This window comes from Dipodomys ordii, unplaced genomic scaffold (assembly GCF_000151885.1).
Source record: "Dipodomys ordii isolate 6190 unplaced genomic scaffold, Dord_2.0 Scaffold83, whole genome shotgun sequence".
NCBI lineage: Eukaryota > Metazoa > Chordata > Mammalia > Rodentia > Heteromyidae > Dipodomys > Dipodomys ordii.
In genome coordinates this window covers 4567174-4586337 of record NW_012267299.1, presented here as the reverse complement: position 1 = coordinate 4586337, position 19164 = coordinate 4567174, and positions in this window count along the sequence as shown.

The following is a 19164-nucleotide window of genomic DNA, read 5'->3' as shown; positions in this document are numbered from 1 at the left end:
CCCCTTTTACCTGGGAACTTACTCCCTGCTCTTGTCGCGGATTCCCCTTTTACCTGGGAACTTACCCCCGCTCTTGTCGCAGATTCCCCTTTTACCTGGGAACTTACCGGTGCACCACCCTGACCACAGAGAGTTCTGAGTCCTCGTTGGGGTTATGGCTGAGTCCCCGTACGGACCACCACAGTGTAGCTACTGCCTCAACCACCAAGGAAGACGCGACACCGAACTCTTCTCTCTGCAGTTTATTCAGGACCTTTGAGCAATCTTCTGACCCCAACCCTAGGAGAATTCCCCACAGCTTTAAGTACCCGCTGGGTAGCCAACCCTGATACGCCACGTGGGAACCACCAATAGGTTCAGGTGCGCGGAAGCAAGCCAGATTCTTTGCCTTAGCCATATAAGGAGTTGTTTACCACAGAGAGCACTTGCCATCGGGAAGGCGGAGGGCTGAAGCCGGCTCCATCTTCCAGGTGCGGCCTCTCGCAGCTCTCTACACATTACTATATCTTTGTTGACTGTAACATGGGTTCAAGGCCTTCTTAAAAACATAGACTTACTTATCCATCAGGAAGAATAATATTATGTCATTTGCAGGGAAATGGAGAAAAATATGCAAAGAGAAGTATTTCAGGCTCAAGAAACAAAGGGTATGTGTTTTCTCTCTTATGTGAAAGTTAGATCTATATTATAAACTACATGACAACATTCACAGAATCCTACGCATATATGCACAAACATATTAACTAAAGCATGGTATACTCAGGGGAGAATTCCAATGGTAGAACTCCTCTGAACAACTTAGCTTAGCAAAATGAATAACAAGAAGTCAAAATTGTGTTGCTCAGTAGGAGTCAAATGGAGGAGGACAGACAATGGAGACAAGAGTGGACAAATGCAATCATGATATTCGATGTGCATAAGTGAAGGAGAAACCTCATAATGGAGAATGGGTGGGATTGGGAGAGACAGGAGAGAATAATGGAAGAGGTGATATTGGCCAAGATGCTTTGCATTGACAAACTAACATGTTGAATTGAATTTACACAGCTATTTAAAGATAATTTTTTTAAATTTTCCAAGAAAAAAGAATATAAAGGCCCCTCAGTATAGTGGTGGGCCTGACATCACAAGTAGTTAAGTTCTGTGGCTAACTTTCCTACCTGGTCTAATCTATGAGCTCCAGTTATTTGGTAAAATTGTAGTCTAGCTGTTTCTGTGAAAGTAGTTGTAAATGTGACTAACAATTTAATCAGTTAACTTATGTAAAGAAAATTACCTGTTGTAACATTTAACTAGTTCAAGGCCTTAAGTGCAAAGATTGAGATCACCTAAAGAAACATCAATTCTTTTCAAGCTTATGACACAAAACATTACCTTTGTTTCTCAGCATGCTCAGCAAACTTGCAGATTTCAGGCTCATGACTGAAATATCACTCCTCCTGGATTTTCACTCTCCAGGCCAGCTCGATAAATGCTATAACTCCTCCCAGAGTTCAAGCCTCAGGACTGGTTTAAAAAAATAATGTTCCATTTAGAACCTATCTCTACATTTTCTAAGCTGTCTAAAATATGATGCTCTCCTTAACACTTTGAAAAATCTATAGTCTCAACAAACCAACCATCAAATAGGTGGTGCAAATAGTAAGCTTACAGACATGTAAAAATAATTGATGATTGTAAATGATTTAATTTTAATGTACATTAAATGGAATTGATGCAAATGGCTGAACCACTTGGCTAACTGGAATCCAAATCCATTCCAGGATCTGTACTATAGTAAAGACAACATAGTTACTTTTGATTATAATGGTTTTCAGCTTGGAAACACAGATTAGCACTGCTAAACATTGCTTTTGCTTTTCTTGCAGTTATAATCAAATCAGAAAGGCCACTTCCATAAAACTTGTCAACCGGAAGTTAATGTCCAGCAACAACAGCATTCTGCTGAGCAAGATAATACTGATGTTACCAGCCATTTTTAAGATAAAGTTTACAATTTAGAAATATCTGTCAACTTAAATAGCTGACTCCTAGGATATGACTTCTTGCTTCTAATTTTTTTTTTTTTATCTCTGAACCACTTTTGTTAGAATGGGACATTTCCAGTTCATGATTCGAAGAGGTACTACCAGATGTTGGCTGTGTGACTTTAGGAATAGCTCTTAAATGTCACTATAATGCTCTTCTTTATAAAGCTGAATTAAGGTGGTTCCAATCTTAAGAGACTGTAGTATAGAGAAAACGAGATAATCTGTTTAAATCAGTGATTGTAATGTCTGATATAGCACACAGGCAACATAAAGTGTCCGATACTATTTCACAAATAGCCAGATACTTATCCAGCATACTATGAAACAGGCAATAATGGAATAACTTTATACATATTCGTGACATCAGCCCTTACTCTTTGTGATCGGCAACACCTTATCTCTATTTCACTGAGGATAAAATTAGAGTACATAAGTTAAAGTTTCCCAAGTTTCTGGCGTCAGTGATAAGGTAACAAAGTACATCTTGCAGGCTCCAGAAATCTACCTTCCCACTTCAAGGTATCAGTGATGTTTTCCTTTTTGTCTATTTCAAAGCACCCAACACACAGCCATGATCATTGTGGGAACTTGATTTACCTTCACTAACAAGTTATGTTATTTCAGCTTCAGGCTAGGAAAACTGTTTCTATAAAGCAAATCATAATGTCCTTTGTGGCAATAACATTGAAAGAAAATATCATAATATATATCATCATAAATGAAAGTCTATTTGTGATGATAGGAGACATAATATAAGAAAGTGTGCCTGTGGCAGAAAATCCAGTACACGGGTTACAAATTACTGAATCTGGAAGCAAGCAACTACGGTTGCTTGCTACAATGAACTGGGGAGGGGATAAGAGAGAGAGGAGGGAGATCCTCACCACCCCCTTCTCTAATCCCGCTTCCTGACCTGAGAATAGCAGGCAAATGTTTTAACCACAAAAATAACCAATTGTCCCAGGGAGTTAGGATGACTCTATACCATGAAACTAGGGGTCATGTTTGAAGAAAGATCTTTCAGAGTGAACAATCACCCTCAGAATCTGTACCCTTTGCATCAATTCTCGTTTCTGGTGCAAAATGTGTTGTCTGTTCTCAGCTTAAGACCAGTAAGCCATGTAGGCCTCAATTTCCTTATCTGTGTGACAGATAAAATGATATATACATACCTTGACTTATTTATGGGAGGATTGTAAGAATTATTTCTAACAGCTCAGTTTTTTTTCACTATTGTAAAGGAGTGTGCGATCTTAAACTGAAATCATACAAATCCACTACTGCAACAGAAAGCTTCATGGATCAGGAAAGCAAACATATATGCCACAGAATCTCTGAATGCCAAGGACAAAGAGTTTGGGTGGAAAATAAATGAGCCAGTATAACTCAATTCAGAGCTGAAATACATATTTACAACACTGGTGGTGGTGGGAAGATGCCAAAAGAAAGACATGTTTGAAGTTTAGAACTGAAAATGTCACCGGTAATATTACAAAGTTTACTGATATAGCTGAGATGCTTCAACTAGCACGAGCTGATAAGGAAATGAGAATCATTACCAGTGTTCATTTGTCATAGCAGCAAATGGAAGAGAAGCATTGGCTAAGCAGTTAAAAATTCGTGCTATCATAAGACTATCACATGACAGGATGAAGCACTGAGATAATTATTTTGAGAACACTCAAGGAGCCACTTTTCATGAGATCAAAATTTTTTATTTTGCAATACCTCTAAAATTCTAATTTGAAAATTTACACGAAAACTTAATTGAGAAGAAATAAGTGAATTTAAAGGAATCATTTAAGGCAGAAGTTGACTGGAATTGTGGTTTGTTTTTTTTTTCTCTGTCACAGTTCCTTTGGACAGGAACTGCAGACCACATCTAAACTGTATCTTCTCCCCAGTGATATCCTCAGCATGTGTTTGTTACAAAGTTTAGAATACATCCATAAATTCTGAGCAGGAGTCTTTAAGATAATAATTACAGCACACACAAATCATCTACAGGATGAAAGGAAGCATCACTGGAGACTCTCACATTCAGAATAATAGAAATAGACTGTGTATTTTTACCTGTAACACCTGGACATTTCCAGTAATTCATCATCAATCAGTTCAGTAGTGTTATGCCATTCTGTGTCAAACAGCATGAGGGAGAAAACATGAAACAGAGCCCTACCTTATGAAGCTTATACTTTCAGGAGAGGGTCATGACTTACATCGTGAAATAACAAAGAACAATGCATATAAAATGTGAATGTGTTTATTGAAAGCTGTATGTGGGTGTTCCAGAGGATAAAGGCCAGAAGAAGGAAACGGATGTGTGTCTGAGGGTCAGAAGAAGGAAAGTGATGTAGGTCTGAGACTTGGATCCTAATAAAGGAAGAAAGAATTAAAAAAATGAAGAAAAATCAGAATACTTTCTTTTCTTATTATCAATTGATCTGAAGGACAAGTGCCTGTATGAAGTCACAGACTGAGTGACCATAACAAATGGATAAAGAAAATAAATGGCAGCAACATTCTAAGAGAAGGAAGCAGGGTAGTAGGAATACTTAAAGTCTTCTGTGCAACATGTAAAGTTTTATAGTATCCTTGGAGAGTGAACTTGGGTTAGTTAAAAACTTTTATCGTATGCTCTTGAGTAATTGATACTTATTTTAAAAGCATCACTGATATGTTGAAAATATTCAGTTATGCAGAATGTTCCATTAAAGGCAGAAAATTTACAAAAGGCTGAGAAAAATAATAAGACAAGGAGGACATAAATAAGATTGCTGATTTGGCCTTTAAACTCTACTTTCAGATGAGTTGATGGAGTTTGGATTGTCTCTTTGGGTGATACCTGTGTATCTTTGGAAGATTTTGCTTGGGAGTGCTGAGCCCTATAATAAATGTCTTATTTCTCTCTTGATCATTTTTTATTTCCTTAAGGGAAATAAAGCTATCCTTTTTTGTTATAAGGTAAATTCTTAACCAACAGCCATTTGAAGCAATGTATATGGAAAGGATAGAGGTTGGTGACTACCACACACAGATCTTTAATTACCCCAGCCTATTCCATTTCTTGCCATCCTAACACTCTCTAGTTTCTGGGATTAATTAGATAATTAATAGCACAGGAAGGTAATTGGGTTTGAGAGAGGTTTAAAATGAGCTCTTGTCTACAAGTTACATTTTACTGGGCTAGGTTCAAGTGGTCTTTTTACTGAAGATATCCAATGTCCTGAGCTGTCTCTTGTGACTTTCGGTCACTACACTGACATTGTTTGCGATAGGGATATTATTAGAGCACCATTATGCCAAGTAATGGAAGGTCTTTTCATCTTTAAGCACATATGTCATCCTGAAATGCCCGCATAGTAATCTTACATAATTGAGCAAATCACAGCACTTTGACCTCATAGCTGACTTTCAAGTATAAGTGTTTATGTTTCTAGAATCATTGTGCTCTGTAGCCCAGTCTTGTTCTAGGTGATGATTAGGCAGGAGGCCAGGTAGTCCTATGTCTCTCACCTTACAATCTGAACAGTGGCTCCAGCCAGGGCTGCTTCTATGCTCCTCAGTATACACAGGGGCACTCTTGGGTACTGGACTATAGCTGTCCCCATGTGTGTTCTTGAGTTAGATTTCCTTCTCTCTTTCCTCTTCCATCCCTCTTCCTGGTTTCCATCTCATGGAATTGTACTGAATCTTATCTGTCCAAGGCAAAATTCTCTACTTCTCTTTAATATTTAATCTATTTTCTTGTTAGTTTCTTTTCAATAATGTTTCTCGGCTTTAGCTGGATTATGACTGTTCATCTAATTGATGTTACTTTCCAAGTAGGTAGGAACCTTGTGTGTTTTGTTTGTTTGTTTTGCTTCATTTTTTAAATATACTATTCCTAACGCCTAAAACAGTATATAAAGTATTTCCCCCAAATATCTGTTAAATCAGTGGGTCCAAGGGCATGCCAACAGGCTGACAAAAGTGCAAACTCTCCCTGTCTCACTTACTTTTGCCTCTAGTGTTCCATCCATACACCCAGCTCCTAGTAATGAGGAAGATGGCTGTGCTACCTACCAAATACCAAAGCTAGTATTCATATTTACTCAAAGTCACAATAACTATATCAGTTGTATCCATTCCTATGAGAAGACCCACACTTCTTCATTTTTGTGCTAGAATTAAATTAGAAGACACTACTAATGTCAGAGGTTTTATATATATGTGTGTGTGTGTGTGTGTGTGTGTGTGTGTGTGTGTGTGTGTGAGTGTATGCCTCCATCAGAAAGAATGACATTACTCCATTTGTTAGGAAATGGAAAGACTTGGAAAAAAATATATTAAGTGAACTAAGCCAGGCCCAAAGAAACATTAGTCCCATGGTTTCCCTTATTTGCAAAAACTACTATATGTCTAGGACAAGCAGAAAAGCTCAATGATGCTAAGTGAAATGAACTCCAAGATAGGGACACAAGAGGTTTTCTCTTTCTTGCTGTTGTTTTTAATGTACTTATAATGTACTATGTCACATTTTGGGGGGGTTTTGTATGCTCTTCCCCCATGGTATAACCCCTGTTGTCACTGTATTTGATTCTGGTGCCCTATGTCTTATATATACATTTTTTTTTAATTTGGGAAGGGGAAGGGAAATAACAAAATGCTGAAATAAGGATACAGGATGACCCATTGTAACAATGAGATGTACAAGACACTATGTTGAAAATGAACTTTACAACTTGGGGGAGAGGAGGGAGGAGTTAGGGAGGTGAGGATGGAAGAGATAGTAGGAAAAACAAAGGAGGGGGTAACTATGCTCGATAGGAAATGTACTCATTACCTTTCTCATGTAACTGTAACCCCTCTGTACAGTATCTTTTTTTTCTTTTTTCTTTTTTTTATTGTGAAAATACTGTACAGAGGGCAAGATAGTGAGTACATTTCTTATCAAGCATTGTAGCCTCCTCCTTTGTTTACCCTTCCCATTCCTTCCCATCCTTCCTCCCCCCACATCCAATCCTCCCCCCACAAGTTGTAAAGTTCATTTTTGACATGACAACTTGTACTCATTGTTGCAACCGGTCCACCTGTATCCTTATTTAAGCGACTTGTTTTTCCCCTTCCCCTCCACAAATTATACAGACATCAAATACAGTGAAAGCAGGGGTTATACTGTGGGGGAGGGACATACAAAGCAACAAAGAAATAATCTTATAATTGCGTTAGAAACAAATGCATGAAAGAAAAAAATCATTTTAAAATACATATCTTAAGGTTCATTTTCCTAACATCACCTTATCTGACCTTTTCTGCTTAACTCATACATATACTAGATATTGCAAATAAGGGAAATCATGGGACCTATGTTTCTTTGGGCTTGGCTTTAAATTAACCATCAAAAATCAATGGCTTTTCTGTATGCCAACAATGAGAAAAGTGGGGCTGAAATTAGGAAAGCAACTCCATTTGTAATAGCCCCACAAAAAATAAAATACCTAGGAATTAACTCTGTACAGTATCTTTACAATAAAAAATATTTTAAAAATTACTTACCCACAGACTACAGTTGGAAAGTGATGAGGCCTTACTCTAACCCAGATCTCTCTGCCCAAAGTGGTAGATACATAGAGATATGTATGTATACTATATATATATACTATATATACATATGTATATAAACACAATATATATACATATTTACTATATATACATATGTATATACACACAAACATATACATTCATGGTATGTACATATATATGTAGTTTATTTATATGTGTGGATATATATTCCACATAGAAATGGTAATGTATATATTTAATTTTCAAAATGCATTATGGAAGAAGGGAGTCTGGGGCTGGGAAAGTGGAGCTTCTGTAAGATTTGCAACCAAGCTTAGGTTTGGGTACAAGTGCTAACAGCAGTAGCAGCTGTCAGGCTGTGAAATAATGCTGGCTGCTTGGGTGTCAATTGATGCAAATCCCCGTGTGTGAGGGCAGCTACAGCAACATCTCTGCCATGCTTAAGCCAGCTTGAAGAAACGAGAGCAAAATGAAGAATGCAAACGGATCTGAATAGTTATTGATTCACAGATACTAAAGATGACAAAAATAAAAGGAGTAAAAAAATGAAAAATCTTTCAAACAAGAAAAATTAGTATTTGCATGGGAAAACAGGGAATCTGTTTTCTCTTATCACACAACACCAAGCTGTTCACTCCAGGAATTCAGTCAACAGTCATTCCCATCAGGACAGCAAACAAACGGAGCTGGTTTAAAATATGTAAACAAACGCATATCTCTGAGATGATTAATGATGTTTACAAAAAGAAAAGTCCCAGTCTCTCCTACCTATAATTTTTTTTAACCATAGTTCTTGCCTTATTACTTAACATAATGCCAGTTGCCAGGAATAATCTTGAAGACCTTTTGCATGTACTTTACATTAAGATAGCTGTGACTGAATTTTAATTTAGACCTTTGTTTGTAATTTGGCCCAAAAAATGAGATCAAAATGAAGCAGGAGTTTAGCAGTTGTAAGCCACAGGTAGCAGTGAGTTAAGGAAATGATTAGCGAGGTATCCATACTAAAGTATCCCCTGAAAGTAGAGCAGACTTACTTGAAAATACAAGGAAAATGATTGTCCCTCTTCATTTTCTCCTTTCTGTTCTTGACCTGCTATTCTCTTTATACTAAACCAAACAGAAACCCAAACATCAATGGAGCTCATGGAGCTAGGGTACACAGGTGATAAATAGTAACTGAAAACTGAATAATGGGTCTGAAGAAGGAAATGGAAGATTGTCAGTAATTAGAGGCTTATGAGTTAGAAATGGCAAGTTCTTGGAGCTGGGAAGGTGGCTCAGTGGTAGAGCGCTTGCCTTGCATGCCTGAGGCCCTGGGTTCAATTCCTCTGTACCACATAAGCAGAAAAAGCCAGAAGAAATGGCAAGTTCTTAAGGATTGAAAGCTCCTGTGTCTAATTTGGGTAGATGTCTGAGTACAACAGAATAAATAGTACTGCAGTAGATGCAATGGGTATTGTCAAGCTCAAGGATTATATAGAACATCTATGTAAGCATTGGGGTCATTAACGATAATGACGGTATGAGATAAAGAAGCATGCAACAAGTTCCAAATCTCTCTCTCTCTCTCTCTCCCTCTGCTCTCTCCCTCTCCTCCCCCTTTCCCTCTTCCCCCTCTCCCTCCCTCTCCCTCTTCCCTCCCCCCCAGTGCGTGTGGATACCAGAGGATCACAAGACAACAGAAAAGATGGCCAAAATAAGTTACTTGATGTAATGGATATGAAGGCCAATGGGGTTCATGAGAACAAATGTCTTCCTCTCCTGCACTTTCCTATTGTAGAATAGTGGGAGAATAAACATCTTCTGCTGAGAGGTCTTAATGCATGTATGCAAGCTGGGCTCTGGTGGCTCACGCCTGTAATCCTAGCTACTCAGGAGGCTGAGATCTGAGGATCACCGTTCAAAGCCAGCCTGAGCAGGAAAGTCTATGAGACTCTTATTAGAAAACTGGAAGTGGCCTTGTGGCTCAAGCGGCAGAGCGCTCACCTTGAGCTGAAGAGCGCAGGGACAGCACCCAAGCCCAGAGTTCAAGCCCCACAACCAACAAAAAGAAAAAAAAGAAAAGAAAAGAAAAAAATTCACCAGCAACACATGCTTGTTCTAGGAAGGAGACAGATGCTAGAGATGGCAGAAAAGAGTTCAGATGTGTGTGTGTGCTGTTTCAGTTTATAATTGAACAAAACTACCTAAGGTAATTCTTTTTGCAGTGCTAGAATATGACCATGTTACAGCATAGAACATTTATCAAATGTACCAAAAAAGAAAACTTATAATGATCACGGACTAAAAGAATGGTTTCTTAAAAATATATCTTGAGGGGCTGGGAAGGTGGCTCAGTGGTAGAGCGCTTGCCTTGCATGCATGAGGCCCTGGGTTCCATTCCTCAGCATCACATAAGCAAAAAGAAAAAAGCCGGAAGTGGTGCTGTAGCTCAAGTGATAGAGTACCAGCCTTGAGCTGAAGAGCTGAGGGACAGCGCCCAGGTCCAGAGTTCAGGCCTCACGACTGGACCCCCCCCCCACCAAAAAATATATATATATATACATATCTTGATAACATTAACCTAGATGTAGACAAATTATAGCAAATAAGGGAAACTGTTGGACCTGTATTTCTTTGGGTCACTTAATATGATTTTTTTCCAAGTCTTTCCATTGCCTAACAAATGGGGTAGTGTCATTCTTTCTGATGGAGGCATAGAATTCCATTGTATATATATATACCACATTTACTTGATCCATTCATCTACTCAGAGACATGGGGGTTAGTTCCATATAATGAATAATGTTGTAATAAACATACTTGTGCTGGTAGCTTTAGTATGGCCTTCTTTGTGGTCATTGGAGTAAATGCTCAGAAGTGGGATTGCTGGGTCATAGCCTATGTGGAGTCTTTTGAGGAACCTCCATACTGCTTTCCAAAGTGGTTGAACAAGTTTACATTCCTGCCAACAAGGCAGTAGGGTTCCCTTTTTGCCACATCTCCTCCAGCATCTGTTGTTATTAAAGTTCTTGATTATAGCCATTCTAACTGGGGTGATGTGGAATTTCAATGTTGTTCTGATTTGCATTTCTTTTATGGCCAGAGAAGTTAAGCATTTCTCGATGTGTCTATTGGCCATTCTTATTTCCTCTTCAGAGAAGTCTCTCTTTAAGTCTTTAGCCCACTTATTAATCAGGCAGTTGTTTCTTGGAGGATTTGTTGTTGAGGATTTAATTTTTTGAGCTCTAAGTCTATTTGAGGTATGAGGCCCTTGTCTGTTGTATGGCCAGTAAATATCCTCTCCCAGTCCGTGGGTTTTCTATTGATCTTTCTAGCTCTGAAGTTTAATATAATCCCATTCATCCAATCTTTCTTTGATTTGTTGTGTTTCTGGATCTTTATTAAACAAATTTTGGCTTGTGCCAAAGAGGCCTAGAGTTTCTCTTATTCCTTCCTGTAATGTTTCAATGTGACTGCTTTGACTTTGAGGACTTTGATCCATTTGGAGTTGGTTCTGGTGCACGGTGATAGATAAGCATCTGGCTTTAGTTTTCTACAGGTGTTTAAATAATTTTGCTAGCACCATTTACTGAAGAGGCTGTCTTTCTTCCATTCTACTTTTTTGGCTCCTTTATCAAAGATTAGGTGGTTATATGTCTATGGGTTCATTTCTGGGTGTTCAGTTCTATTTCATTGGTCCTCTAGTCTGTTCTTGTGCCAATACCAAGCTGTTTTGATTGCTATGGATGGCTTTGTAGTAGAGTTTGAAGTTTGGTATTGCTATTCCTCCAGCACTGTTCCTTCTGCTAAGGATTTCTTTTACTATTCAGGGTCTCTTATTGTTCCAGATGATTTTGGGGATTGCTTCTTCTCTTTCATTGAAGAATGAGGTTGGGATATTGATAAGTATTGCATTGAATTTGTAAATAGCTTTTGACAGTATTGCCATTTTCATGATATTAATCCTCTCAATCCAGGAGGATAGGAGGTTTTTCCACTTCCTTAGTTCTGCTTTAATTTCCTTTTTCAGGCTTTTAAATTTTTCACCATAAAAGTCCTTCACTTCTTTATCTAATTCTTAGGTACTTTATTTGTGTGGAGCTATTACCAAAGAAGTTGCTTTCCTGATTTCAGCCATGCTCCTCATTATTGGCATACAGAAAAGCCATTGATATTTGAGGCTATTTTGCCAAAATTTTGAATCAGCTCAAGTAACTTTGGAGTGGAGTCCATGGGGTTCTTTAAATACTAGATTATGTCATCTGCAAAGGGGGAGAGTTTAACTTCATCTTTCCCTATTTGGATCCCCTTTATGTTTGCATCTTGTCTTATTGCTCTAGCTAGGAATTCTAATACTAAACTGAAGAAGAGTGGAAAGAGTGGACATCCTTGTCTCATTCCTGATTTTAGCTTTTTGCCATTAAGTATAATGCTAGCTGGAGGTTTGTCATACACAGCCTGTATTATATTGAGGAATGTTCCTGTACACATGACCATATAAGATGATGCTAAGTGAAATGAACCTGAAGATACAGACATAAGAGGTTTTTCTTTGTTGTTTTTAATGTACTATGTGAGTATTTTTGTTCCTTTTGTATGTTCTTACCCCTATGGTATATCCCCTGTTGTCACTCTATTTTATTTTGGTACCTGCATCTTGTATATACATTTATCTTATTTGGGGAGAGGAAGGGAAATAACAAAATGCTGAAACAAGGACACAGGATGACCCATTGCAATAATGATACTCACAAGACACTGTTGAAAATGAAATCCACAATTTGGGGGGGGGGAGGGAAGGAATATTAGGAAAGAAACAAGGAGGGGGTAACAATGCTTAACAAGAAATGTACTCATTACCTAACTCATGTAACTGCAACCCCTCTGTTCAGAATCTTTACAATGAAATAATATTTTAAAATATGTATCTTAATAATGAAAATGAAAAAGCAACCATTTTCTATTGCTTCGCTTGATGAAAGGAAGAGGGTTAATTGATACTGATTTGCTAAGCAGCTGATCTGAATAAACCTCTGATTTCAAGGACATTGATAGTAGTGAAATGCCAAAACATGCACACACTTAGAAAGAATGTGATGAGGCCTTTTCTATCTTCTTGAGAATATTCAAGCTCTTGACAGTGAATTTTTTTACTCCTAGGATAAAACATATTTCTCATGCCTAGCACACAGTAGTCAGTAATTAGACAAACTGGTATTTTTATGAACCCGAAGGAACTCCAGCCTGGAATCTAAGCTCTTATATAATGTGGCTTCATTTTAACCAGAAACACTTGCCCCACTGACTTGTAGGGTAAAACCAAGTACCAGAACGTAAGACAAGGCTTTCCCAAAGAGGGGAGTCTGGCTTCTATCCGTTGTTCCAAACTTACCTCTCTGCGTGTTCCTTTCTGCTGAACTACTTGCAGTTTTCCATGTAGTCTCCCATTAGGTAAGGCTGCTGCTCCTTCTCACTGTACTTTTTCTCAGCCTGGAATGTTTCCCTACTTGCCCATCAAAGTATCAGTAGACAAATTTCAGGGCTCAAGTCTGCCTTTCACCTAGGCTTTCTAACATCCTTAAATTAGAACAGATCCTTTTCTCTTTGGGAATGGCCATTTAACTAGATGACAGTAATAGGATGTCATAAGAATACTAGCCCTAGAAGACCACACTAAAGCTACCAGCACAACTATGTTTATTGCAGCATTATTTACCATAGCTAAGATATGGAACCAACCCAGATGCCCTTCAGTAGATGAATGGATCAAGAAAATGTGGTATATATACACAATGGAATTCTATGCCTCCATCAGAAAGAATGACATTGCCCCATTTGTTAGGTAATGGAAAAACTTGGAAAAAATTATATTAAGTGAAGTAAGCCAGGCCCAAAGAAACATAGGTCCCATGGTTTCCCTTATTTGCAATATCTAGTATATGTATGAGTCAAGCGGAAAAGGTCAGATAATGTGATGTCAGGAAAATGAACCCTTAGATATGTATTTTAATGTTTTTTTCTTTCATGCATGTGTTTCTAACGCATTTATAAGATTATCTCTTTGTTGCTTTGTATGTCCCTCCCCCACAGTATAACCCCTGCTTTCACTATATTTGATGTCAGTATAACTTGAGGAGGAGATGGGGAAAAACCAGTTGTTTAAAGATACAGGTGGACCTGTTGCAACAATGAGAAGTACAAGTTGTCATGTCCAAAACGAGCTTTACAATGTAGGTGGGGGGGGGGAAGGAGGGGGAAGGAGAAAGAAGGATTGGGATTGGGGGGGAGGGGGAGGCTGGGAAGGGATGTGAAGGGTAAACAAAGGAGGAGGCTGCAATGCTTGGTAAGAAATGTACACATTATCCTGCCCATGTAATTGTAACCCCGCTGTACAGTATCTTCACAAATAAAAAAAAAAACAAAAAAATAAAAAGAATACTAGCCCTAGGTAGATTTACTAAACAGGAGGAGTCTGAGTGGAGATCAGAGGCCAATACTCTAATGAAGCAGAGCAAAGTAAGACAAGGCAAGGCAAGGCAAGGATATTGTTTTACAAGTCCAAATTCAGTCCTTATCTCATAATCCAAACATTTTTTTAAGTTCTAACAAGAACTTGACGCCTAAAAGTAAGCCTGATGCTTTGTTTTCATTGCTGATGTGGTTTCTACTATGTACTATTATGAGAGCATACTAACTGAATTTTCATATTTGACTAGTGGTCTTTTAGTGCTCCTAAGATTTCATTATACAATGAAATGACACATCTATCTAATGCCCTCAGGTACTATATAGAGTTCAGATCTCTTATTTTCTAGAGAAGGACCTGGACAGCTTAAAGGACCTGTCATACAATTCAGATAATAGAATCTTGATTTAAACTTTTCTTCTGATTCCAGCTCAAGTATGCAAAGACATTGAAAAGATTACAAAAAGACATAAAAGTATTAGAATGCTAAGGCAGGAGCTGTTCAGATAATATAAAGCTGTATTTTTATATAACTATCCAGCTTTATGTATTCTGGTAAATTTTGTTTCACCTAACCATCATTTCATTTTTAATAAGCTGTCATTTGTAAGAAAAGACAAAGGTGTTATAATTCTTTTTCTGATCTTTCTACCTTAGTGTGATGCCTAACAACTTCTCATTAAAATAGAGATGATGGCAAGATTTTTGCATGATGGAGGAGGCACTAAACAAAGCAAATTATTTGTAAGAGATCAGGATGTATTTCCATTAGATCCATGCGTTAAATCATCAAGACAGGAATTCTGCAGAGGCTATCTCTAGATTTAAAACTGAGCACCGGCAGCATGTATCTGCAGGCAGTCATGAAAGGGCTCACTCTTCCTCACGATCTGCTTTGACACTATAAAGGTCCATTGTTCAGTGGACCATGAGAAAGCTCTGGGAGACTTTAGGTTTTACCACTCGCCAGCATCATCAGCTACATATTCTTTCCCTCCCACTTGGTAGGAGAGAGAGCAGATAGTGACCTCAGGTTGTCCTCTGAAGCATGAGTGACTAGCAGGCACCTGAGAGAATGTACACAGCATTTGGAAATATGATGAAGGCCTTGTCCTGAGAATCACCTGTAATAATTAGCAAACTCCAGCAGTTAGTGCTAACCCCACTTCTCCTGAATCTCTGAGGCATCAAGTCCATGAGTTGGGTTATTGTTAATGAGCTCCCTGATACTTCTTACATATTCCTTGCTTTGAAAACTACAGGAGACAAAGTTTGGCAAAGGATTTTTAAAGTTTACTGAAGAAGAATTCCATGGATAAGACATATACAGCCTCATGAATTTTTAGAAAATGAGTAACTCCAAGAAACTGTCATATACATAGAGAAACAGAATACATTTTTATGCAAGGGTTTTGTTCAAAGAAAAGTATTCTGTGTGTGAAAAACAGAAAAAAAAGAAAAAAAATTCAGAACAGGTTTTTATTAGGATAAATCCAAGAAAGTCGAAAGAAATAAAAATTTTAAATAAATTACAATTGCTTGGACAAATGTTTAAATGCTTAGTTACAAAATGCATACTAATTCAAAAATAATTTTTAAATATAAATTTAAAAATCTAAATAATTTATTATTGTATGATAGCAATAACCAATAACCAATTCAAAAATATAACAAAATGTAACATAAAACCTCATTCATAATATAAATTTAGAATATAAGATATCTACTGATGCTTTACAATGAAAACAGCTTCACTTACAAAATTAAAAGATGTAGTAGCTTATATATATAATCCTAACTACGGTACACACTGAGGTCAGGAAAATCACTGTTCCTGGCCAGCCTAGGCAAAGAATCACAAGACCCCTACTTAGCTGGTAGCTGATTGCACCCGCCATCTTAACTACATAGAATCCAGAGTATCATGGTTTGAAACCAGCACTGGACAAAAGTTTATAAGACTTCTTCTCAACCAAAGAAACTGGACAGGCTGATGTACAGATATGTGTCAGCTGGCTTTCTAGCTCTGGTGGGAAGTGTAAAATGAAATGGGTGCGGACCCTGAGCAAAAAAGTGAGACCCTGTTTCAAAATAACCAGTGCAAAGATAAAAGGGCTGGAATCATGGCTTCAGGGTCATTGCTCTTTTGTGGTATAAACATTTAACCTCTAAACAAAACATTACTGGAGATTTGACACCATTGACTAAGGTTATCTGTGTGACTAGCTGGGATGAGGAACCTCTTTTCTGCCTATGGCCATTTGGACATTATAACATTACTTGCAGATACAAAATGATCAGTATAGGCAGATCAATTGTGGAGTGCTTCTTATTTCACCCTCATGTTAGACATTCCCCACCCCTGGGCCTAAAAGGTGTCCTGTGGTATCATCAATTGTGAAGGACAATGGACATGATATAGTTTTCCCTGGCAGGGGGGAGAAGAGAAAGGAGGAGCAAGAGGAGGTGGAAGAGGAGAACCAGGAGGAGGAGGACGATGACGAGGAGGAGGACGAGGAGGAGGAGGACATAAAGAATTATAATAAAATATAACCAGAAAAGTGAGGAGCAAAATGAAATTCACTACAGAAGCTCTCCAGGCATCCCAACCAGAATAGGCCTTGATTAGGAGGTGGAGTCTTTCATAGGGTGGAGGCAGGTAAGACAGGAGGACCAGTGTTCCTGACCAAGTAGGTAAAGGTGAACTTGCTGTGTAATGGAAGGCCTGCACATGGTCCTGTTTGAAAAGTATGTACAGTGGTTTGGGGAATGGGAAAACTGCAGCAAAAGAATCTTAAATTCATGGAGGGCTATGTCGGTTATGTCCCCAAGTTTGACTTTATCCCCCAAAAGGTCTTAGAAAGACAGAGAAAGAATTTAAGCAGGGAAGTGACACAGAGATATGCTTACTGATGGTAAAATAACATGAGCTGCCATTCAATGTTTCCCGATGTGTCCATATAATATATTCCTAAATGTTGGTACCCAGCAACTCCTTTCATTTTTATTATAACTCTAGGATGTGGATAATAGTATTATTGCCAATTAATGGGTTAGAAAACTGAATCTTGTGGAAGGTATTTGTCTAGGATGCAGTTGTAAAACAATTTGAACCCCACCCCCAACTTGAACCCAAATCTGACATTGGGGAAGAGGAGGAATAGAGGGATCCATTTTCAAGCTTTGCTGAAAATGATGATTTCATAGAGTTAAACCTAAGATGTCTTATAAAATCCCTACACCTCTTGGAGAGGTTTCCATTCAAACTTCAGCTGCCAGATGCAGATGTCTAAATAACAGTTGTCATCTGACATTCTCAATCCAACTTGAGTTGGCAGAAGTCTCAATAATTTGCCGATTTAAAACAACAGGTCTTGGGCTTGCGTCACATTTTTCTCTGTCGCTATCATTCCAAACCTATTTGGTCTCTTGTTTCCTGCAATACCCTATAGGCCAAGAGCCTACTGGTTATCTAAATGTTTTCCCACACTTGAATTCCTTCTATTTTATCCTTGATGTCTCTATTCAGTATCAGCTTTTTCTTCATAGATTTGAAATAAAAATGGACTGCTTACAAAGCACATCTTGGAAACTTTCTTCTACAATCTAAAATGCCTTACAGAAGTCCCATGGGGTGATTCATTGTCCCATTGCATTTTCCAGAGAATTCTTGTGTCAATCCTTCCAGCATGCCTATATCTAGCACAGACCTCGGTCTGTAAGCTCAAATGAAGATGCTGAGAGACATTAGTGCACTGAAGATTGACATTGGAATATTTTCTTCCTTCTCAGGCAATGTGGCTAGCTACTCCTATTTATAAACTACTAATATTCCACTTAAACCTCAATTAAGGAGATTCTCTTGAAATTATTAAAAATGGTGGTTAATTAGATTGATTCATCTCTCCAGGAGTACCAATAGGACTCAAGTCTAGCCTTTAGTTTGAAACCAGCCCTTAACAATTATGTCAATATTCCCATGTTCCTTCCCTCAGCAATATGAAACTAAAAAAGACATAAATAACCATCTTATCTACACAGATTATGAGGCAGAGATTGGGAAGATTTCAGTTGGAGGCCAGTCTATGAAAGGAATTAGTGAGAATACCATCCCCACAAAACAAAACAAAACAAACAAAAACCACTAGAAATGGTTTGATTTCTTTCTTTTCCTTTTTCTTTCTTTACTGCTTTTCTTTCTTTCATTTTTTCTTTCTTTTCTTTCCCTCCCTCCATCCCTCCTTCCTTCCTTCCTTCTTTGCCTGCCTTCTTTCTTTCTTTCTTTCTTTCTTTCTTTCTTTCTTTCTTTCTTTCTTCTTTCTTTCTTTCTTTCTTCCTTTCTTCCTTTCTTTTCTCTCTCTTTCCTTCTTCCCCTTCCTTCTTTCCTTCTCACCTTTTCTTCTTTCTTCAGTTTTATACTGGTCTTGGGGCTTGAAAGAAGGAGCTGGACACTGTCCTTGGGCTTTTGTGCTCAAGACTAGTGTTCTGCCATTGGAGCTGCAGCTCACCTTTGCTTTTTTTGTGGTTAACTGGAGATAATCTTTCAAACTTTCCTGCCTGGGCTGGCTTCAAATTACTATCTTTAGATCTCAGCCTTCTGAAGAGCTAGGACTATAGTTGTGAACCACTGGTACCTGGCAAGAAATGGTATTTTATGCTTGAGTTCTTAGCTACATAAGAGGTACAAGCAGGAGAGTGTCCCAGTTGACCTGGGAAGAAGGAAATGCAAGACCTATCTGAAAAATAACTAACACAAAAAGGGCAAAGGTGTAATTCAAGTAGTAGAGCATTTGTTTAGCAAGCATAAACTTCTGAGTTCAAATCCTGGTACTGCCAGAAACAAATTTAGAAAACAAACATAAAAATAATAAAGAATAAATTTACAAAAATATAAGTAATACAAAATTAATTGAGAGGTTATTACTACAGAAATTTCTTTATAAAGATTTAGAGATCAAGGTAGAAATATAGATGAGTAAAGATCCTGATTATACAACACAGAACTAAAAAAATGGCAAAGCCTCCCATGCTCCTGGATTGGAAAGATTAACATCGTGAAAATGGCAATACTTCCCAAGGCTATCTACAAATTCAACGCAATACCTATCAAAATTCCAA